This window comes from Solanum tuberosum, unplaced genomic scaffold, assembly GCF_000226075.1.
Source record: "Solanum tuberosum cultivar DM 1-3 516 R44 unplaced genomic scaffold, SolTub_3.0 scf00003, whole genome shotgun sequence".
NCBI classification, from domain to species: Eukaryota; Viridiplantae; Streptophyta; class Magnoliopsida; order Solanales; family Solanaceae; genus Solanum; species Solanum tuberosum.
The window spans coordinates 1,835,617-1,842,528 of NW_006238929.1; positions in this window are offsets into that span (position 1 = coordinate 1,835,617).

The window sequence follows — 6,912 nt, forward strand, 5'->3', positions numbered from 1 at the left end:
TTTGTCATCTGGACCCTTAAACTCAATTAAAATGAGACTTTTAAGCCCCTCCAACCATGTGTGTAGCTCACTCTCCTTTATATAATTGACATGTCATATCCACGTCAGATATATTAATGCCACATCATAATTATTTCATAACTATTTTTAAAAATTATTAAATAAAAGGTACAATAATAACATTTTAATTTATTGTTGGCATTTTTTAAAGTGAAATTCCATACATCCAATTCTCCCTATTTTCACTGTTTCACGACCAAAATCGACCGGAGAAAGCCATCGCCACTGTCGTCGCCATTTTTGCCCGCGAAATCACATATACTTTCTCCCTCACTCGTCATCATCTCCGCCGCACACCATCACTATTTTTCTTTCCTCCTCCAACCTCCACAAAAACAACAACCTAAGCCACCGCACCACCAGATCTGGCCGAAAAACCTCTTCACCGCCATGACCGCACCTTCACCCACCTCTGTTCTCCTCTCCACAAGCCAGTGTCGTCTCTCTCTCACACTCTACTGCAAAACAGTGGTGGCATGCACCACCAACGCCGCTTCTCTCTCTCACTCCATTACGATTCAATGGTCTCCGACGAGCGCTGGTCCGCTTTCTCCCTCCGCGGTGAATCAATGACCAAGATCTGCTAAATAAATGTTAGTAAATTGTGGAGAAGAAAAAAAAAGTTTTGTCAGGCGATGAAAATGGCCAAAAAGGAGGGGGTAGTGGAGGAAGAAGAAAGGACTCTTTAATTAATTGTTTTTAATTTTTTTTTTTATAATTTTAATATTTTTTAACCTAAAAAAGTTATTCACTCGCCTTAAGGGGCGTGAAGTCACACACTTTTGCCAACTCAGCCATCTTAAAGACACATAAGTTTGGTCAATGGTCATAGGGATTTGTTGAATTGTGTTTTATTGAGTTTAAGGGTCCAGATGACAAATGGATAAGTAGAAGGGTTCATATTACAAACCGATACAAGTATAAGGGTCCACCAGACCATTTCGCCTTTTCATTCTGACCATTAATTATACAATTATTATTTTGCCCTTAAATGATGTTAAAATTACTAAAATGCCATTGGTTCGTCCTTCTCATGGCTCTTCTATATAATAGAAATACATTATCTTCTTCTTGTTTGTCTATCTCTTAGACCCCCTCGCTCTCTATTCCTTATTTTTTAAATTAATTTTCTTTTAAATTTTAAGGCATTGAAAGATGCCAAAATCTGAATCAACCAGTGCGGGTATGAGTTTATACTCATATTCAACCCATGAAAATATGGATATTTATGGGTAAACTATGGGTAAAATATAAGTAAAAATGTTTTCCAAATCAGCTTATTTTTCTCAAATATAAGAAAAACGATCTATCTCCAAAAAGTAAGGAAAATATTTTTCAAAACTCTTTTCCAACCTCACACCTCATTTTTCCACCCTAATTCATTTCTGGGGTACCAATTCTTGATACTGATAAAAAAAATTGACTCTTGATTGTTGCTTCGAGACCCGACTTCTAACCTTCATTCAAGACCCAACTCTCGAGTTTCAGGTCAGATCAAGATCAAATCTCGATTTGGATATCGGACATGCGGTCAGGATTAAAGGTCAAATCTCAGGTTGGTGTTGATATTAGATCTCCTGTCAGGTCTCAAAGTGAATTTCAAATTGGGTTTCAAGTCGAGAATTTAGGTCAGGTGCAGATCAAGCGCCATGTTCGGGTATCGAATTGGTCGTCGTTGTCGAGTGTTAGATCTCGATTCTAAAGTTGATTTTCAGGTCGGGTGTCAGAGTTGTATCCAAGATTAAGTATCATATTTAGGTCCCGGATCCATTGACGAGGTCAGTTGTCGGGGTCAAATTCCGATTAGAAGTTGGGTGTTGGATCAAATGTCGGGGTTGGATTCCAGTTTGAAAGTTGGGTATCGAGTTGGGAGTTGGAATCGAATCCTGATTTATATGTTGATTCCTAAAAGTGTCTTCGAGGTCGGGTGTTAGTGTATAGTGTCGGGGTAAAATCCTAATTTGAAAGTTGAGTCCCAGATCATGTATCGGGGTCAGATGCCTGTTTTAAAAGTTGGGCCTCAAATCGAGAGTCATGATCTAATCCATGTTTGAAAGTCGAGTCCCAGTTTAGGTGTCAGCTCCTGATCAATTGGATCGGTTGTTGAGATTGGGTCCCAATTCCTGTATAGGGTCAAATTTGGAGTCAAATGTCGGGTCCCTAGTCAGATTTTGGGGTCAGGCCTGGAGTCAAAATTCAGGTCTCGAGTCGAGAGTCTTGGTGGGGTCCTTATTTTGAAGACGGGTCTAGGGTAATGTTTCGGGGTTGCATCCAGATTTTGAAGTTGGTCCCCCATCGGATGTCGGATTTAGTTTTATGATAGAATTAAACTAAAGAAAGTGTTTTTAACATTTTTCATCCAAAAAAAGGAGTAAAATATTTTGTCCATATTGAATTCTAAATTATAGTACTATTTACTCATAAAATTATGGGGAAAATATTAGTCAAAATGTATTTTACCCAACCATTAATTACCCAATTAATTTTTACCCATATGAAATAAGTGTGGGTTGAATTATTACCCATTTTATGTTGACTCATTTTAATTTCAACCCGCTCAAATTTAACCCAACCCTCCACTTGTCATTACGACAGTCTTTCTATCTTCCGCTTGGAGTTGCTCAAATGCACTCAAAGCAAGTTAAATACTTTCTCAAGGAATGTAAAACATTATAAATGGGGATAGGAAAGGTTCTTTTATCTACAAATGTCAATCTACCGGAAGGTGCTACTCATGCACCTTACCAATCCATCACTTTCACCAGAAACATTTGAACTAGATGCCTTTGTTTTGATGATGAGCTTCACCTGAATAGGTTATCTTGCATATTTGTACATTTTTCGTTTTTGTCATCAGAGTCTGCACGAAGTCACATGGGCATTTTAATTTGATTTCTTGATTTGAGGATACTTAGCTAAAAAGTCACGAAGAAATAACTTTGGAAGGTATGAACTTCTTAGTCACATAGATCAAATGCTACCACGTGAAGTTCAATATGTAGTCATATTCACTAATGAGGTGGTTTCATCTTTTTCTTCATATGTGCAGGAGTTATAGATTTATTTACTTACATTGGCAACATACTTTTTTTTGAAAATTTCTGAATATATGTTATTTTAGTTGATTCTAAAATGGCGTTTCCAATATAAGATGAATCGATAATTCCCTGCACATATAAAGCAAAAGATAAACCACCTCATCAATGAATATATCTACATACTTATCTTCAAGAGTTAGCATTTGATCTATGTGACAAAGAAGTTCATTATTACTAGTGAAAATGAAACATGAAATAAAGTAAACACCAAAATACATACCTTTCAAAGTTATCTCTTCGTGACTTTTAAGACGAGTATCCTCAAATCTGGAAATCAAAATGCACTTGTGACTTCATGAAGTCTCCGATGAATAAAACTAAAGAAGTACTAATATGCAAGATTACCTATTCAGGTCAAGATCAACATCAAAATCTAAGGCATCTAGTTCAAACGTTTCTAGATAAGTGATAGATTAGTAAGGTGAATAGTAGCATCTTCCGGTAGATTGACATTTGTAGACAAAAATGCCTTTCTTACCACCATTTCTAAAGTTTTACATTCTTGGAGAAGTATTTAGCTTTCTTTGAGTGAATTCAAAAAACTCCCAGCAGAAGGTACGCAGATTGTCGAATTGCAAAGGGTAAGCTAGGAAACATGATAATATCTAGAAATAAAAAATTCATGCTCTTTCAAGATTATCACTGAACCCATCACCGGTCTTGGGAATTCAGTTGTCCTGGTTACCTCACAAATCTTGGGAGCCATGAAAGAAACATTTTGTACGCCTTGGTTCTTAACTACGGGAGGAGCGGGAGTACTTGCTAACCTTGTCAGAAAACTCATCAACTTTTGTGGCATTTCTGGAGATACCTGAGTCGGAGGGGAAATGCCTTGAGCTAGGGATACCTCTTCTTGGACATGTACATTTCACATCCTCTTGTGCTTCCTCAGGTTGGGGAGGGGATACCGACAACATCCTTAATGGTGTTCCAACAAGATGAGATTGCCCTTGGGTAGGTGTAGGCACCTCAACCATCTTTCGTGAACTATAGCCCCAACGGCTAGTGCGGGCACCTCAACTATCTCTCCTATTGTGCATGTGCTAACTATTTGCGAGGAAAGAATGAAGGGAGTTAGATATAAATTTTGATCATTATATGTCAATTGGAATTAAGTAATATCACAATTGGAAGAAGAAAGGGATGTTCCTGATTTTTCATAGCATCTCGAAGAAAATTATAGACGTCTGTATACAATTCCACAAGACTCTTCTAGACCAACTCATTTATGAAGAGATCAACGAATTAAAGGCTTTGATACCAAATTTTCCAGGACCCAAATAGTCATGAGTGGCACCCATCCTAACCCTCCAGTGGGAGAACTATTGTAACCGACTTAAAAACTTAAAATAAATATATCTCTAAAACAGTAATTAAACCCAAATATGTTTTACACATAAGAGTGATCCAAAAATTGAGTTAAAACGTTTTATCACAACTCCCCAAAGAAATTCACCGTACAAGACTTCTAACTATAATAATTTCTACTGAAATGTCTAACAACTGAAAACAAGATAGAATTTCCCAGAGTCCGGAAGATGGACAGGGGAAGCACGATGATCTTTGGCAGCATGATCATATAGCATTCGCGATCCACACTCAATAAAGGAAGAGTACATGGTAGTATTACTACAAGACACTATCTATAGGTAGGCATATGTCGATTTAAATAAGAAACAAGAATCATATAAACAAAACTTCAAGTAGACCCGACTTCAACACATAAACAATTCACAACCATAAAGTATATTCATCACAAAGTTTCATTACTACAATTGTTTCACAACACCATGCTCAATACACCATGAATCCACATAATAAAAAATAAGTGTATGCACATGCTAAGTGAATTATTTCTATCAATAGCCATGATTTGTAGGGGACCAACTTTGGCTATGTATCGTACCGACGTGGTAACCGACCCTCTAACATGTTTATCTATGTATATGCACTAGCGTTGTGTGTGACCCTCCGTAATAGTATTATGTATATAAATGATAAAACCGATGTGGTACCTAATACAACTATGCATTTCTAACATCCAAAATTCAGACTATCAATCAACCATGTCCGAAGACCAATCAACAAACATCCAGCTTAAGAGTATACATATATCTAAGTAAAGTCTAACTTTAGTTCACCATAACCTACCACAACAAAGCACGAATACAAGCTTTTCGGTTGGAGTCTTTCCTTTTCTTGAAGCTTCGGTTCGTTCACGGTCTAAAACACATAAAAATAAAAAACACAATTATATATTCAATATTTCAAGGTCTAAGGGCTAAAACACCATTGGTTTTACCTTGTTCATAGCCTAAAATCTCAAATTAGGATTTTTACCTATTATCTTCCCCAAATTCCCCATAGCCCACGCTAGAGGGAATAATTTACATTCTAGGAAGTAGAATGTAACAAACTAGAATAAGTACAACACCCATGTAGGGCCACCCATTAGGGATTCCCACCATTCATAAACCTCGGGTCTAGTTCTAGAATTTACCCACCATAATGGGTTGTTTGGTAGTTGGATAGAGTTATACATGTATTAGTAATGTTAGTACTAGTTATGTAGGTATTAGTTCTATATGTATTAGTTATGCAGGTTTTAGTTATACACGTATTAGTTATGTAGGTATTAGTTATGAAGGGTTTAGTTATGTAAAGATGACAATGCATTAGTAAGCTAATTTTTATTTCTTAATTTAAAAAATAATTAGTGAGCTAATAGTGACGACCCGATTTCTCAGGTCATGATGGCACCTACTACACCCAACCTCTAGGTAAGCCTAACCCTTAGCCCCGAGCCATAAGCAACAGAATATGAAGCGGAAGCCAACAAAAAAAAGAAAGAGCTTAGAACAAAGCAAAGAAAGGATAATCAACAAAAATAATATAGGAACCATCACAAGACCTGCCATTAATCAGTAGTTGAGCATTTAATCCAAAATAGGAGTACAATGCTTTTAGAAATAGAGCACAAGTACATGGTGTCTCTGAATACAATATAAAGACAAAGCTTAGCCAAAACAGATGGAAAACAGTAGCTCCAGATGTTAGGATCTCACCCTAATCTCCGAAACTCTAAGCTGCTACGCATGACTCCAAATCAATGACGATAACTCAACTGCAATTTGCAGGGGGAAGAAATGTAGTATGAGTACAAAAAATGGTACTCAGTAGGCAACGACCGACTGAGCTCAAAACATAACACAAGCATAAACATCAAGTAATAAGGAGAGAAAAGCACAAGTAACTAAACAGGATATACCAAAGTCGACAGGTAAAAAAAATAGAAACGAGGTACTGTTACGACCCATTTTAAAACTAAGTTAAAAATGCTTCATAACTTGGTTGTGTGTTATTTTTAGAAAATAATGGAAAATAGAGTCGCCACTTAATTTTAGGAAAATTAAGAAACCATTTAAAAAAAAGGAATTTTTGAAAGAAAACCTTTTAAATAACCATAGTCGAATAAGAGTTCAAATGATCCTCTAGGGAAGGTGTTAAGCACCTTAAAGGATCCGCTAACGTGTGATTTACCGGTGAATTTAAAATTTTGGCAAACTTTGAAAAGAAACTAAGTCTTGTAAAAAAAAATTGTTTTAAAAAATTGCTAAAAAAATAATTGATACTTATACACTCTTATTATCCCAAGTGATGGGACAATTTAAATGTTAAAATATCAAAATATTTCCAACTTAACAATTTTATCCAAGTCAAGACTTTAAACTAAATGATTAGCTCAAACTCATAA